Raw genomic sequence first — 1,239 nt, 5'->3', positions numbered from 1 at the left:
TGGGGAAGAATCGCGTTTTGTGAAACCGCAGGAAGTTCGGCGCAGGGATCCACCGCGTGTGTTGTAGTGACAGTTGTAGTTAAAAGAGATAAGTTCAGTTTTAAGTAATGTCTTAAAAATGATCTTGAAAATGATCTCTTAGTATCTCGATTCCTAATACAAAAGAGGCATCATCAAAATCTTTTATTTCGAATTTGTTCAATAGAAAGTTCTTAGTTTCATGCAACAAGCCTATATTGTTACTGGCAAGTAAAATGTCATCGACATATAAGACCAAAAAAATGTATTTATTCCCACTAAACTTGCAATATACACACTCATCTATAATATTTATCTCAAAACTATATGAGGTAATGACTTGATGAAACTTGTGATATCATTGACGAAAAAATTATTTGAGACCATAGATAAATTTTCTCTTTTTTCTGTTGGATCTCCTTAATGACACTTCTTGAGGTTGTTGAGGTTGTTGTATAGGTTGGGATTGAAGAGGATTCTCATTATTTTTCTGTACTATAGCATATCTTGAGCAACAATAATATTCTCATTGTTTTCATGTACTGTAACTGAATCTACAGTAAGATTCTCATTGTGCTCTTATACTATGACTGTATCTTGAACAATAATAGGCACAAGAACTTAATCATTGTCAGTTACAGAATCCTCATAAAAGCAACATTCCTAATATTTCAATATTAAACTACTCTTCTACCTTAGCTTATAACAACAATAAAAAAGTCTCGTGGCTCACAAATTCAACTCAACAGAATACATAAATTCAGTTACAATTTTAATCTTTATTATTTTATCTTATCTTATATTTATCTTATCTTTAATTGTTCTTATCTTATCTTATCTTTATTTTTATTTTTTTGTAGACAATATTTTATATATATTTAGTTTTACTTTCACAATTCAATACAATTCAATCAATCAATTAATCAATAATTTTTTTATTTTTTTATTTTTTTATTCTCCACAATTTTGTTAGAGTAAAAATTAGATATTTAAATTAAGAGCATTTAAATAAAAAGAACATCATTAAATTGTAAAATTTAAATAAAACATTGGTACAAGTATTTCGTATTCGCTGTTTGAACTTCTAGTTAGAAATTAAATGTAGTAATAGGACTAATAAGAACTAAGCTAAATAAGTATACAAAGAAGTAAGAGGCGAACGCATAGACATGAAATGCAAAGTAAAATTACCTAATTAAGTAAGAACAGTAAACTGCTAAA

This window comes from Arachis ipaensis, chromosome B01, assembly GCF_000816755.2.
Source record: "Arachis ipaensis cultivar K30076 chromosome B01, Araip1.1, whole genome shotgun sequence".
In the NCBI taxonomy this organism is placed as follows: domain Eukaryota; kingdom Viridiplantae; phylum Streptophyta; class Magnoliopsida; order Fabales; family Fabaceae; genus Arachis; species Arachis ipaensis.
The sequence above is the reverse complement of the archived record's forward strand: the minus strand, read 5'-3'. Positions refer to the sequence as shown.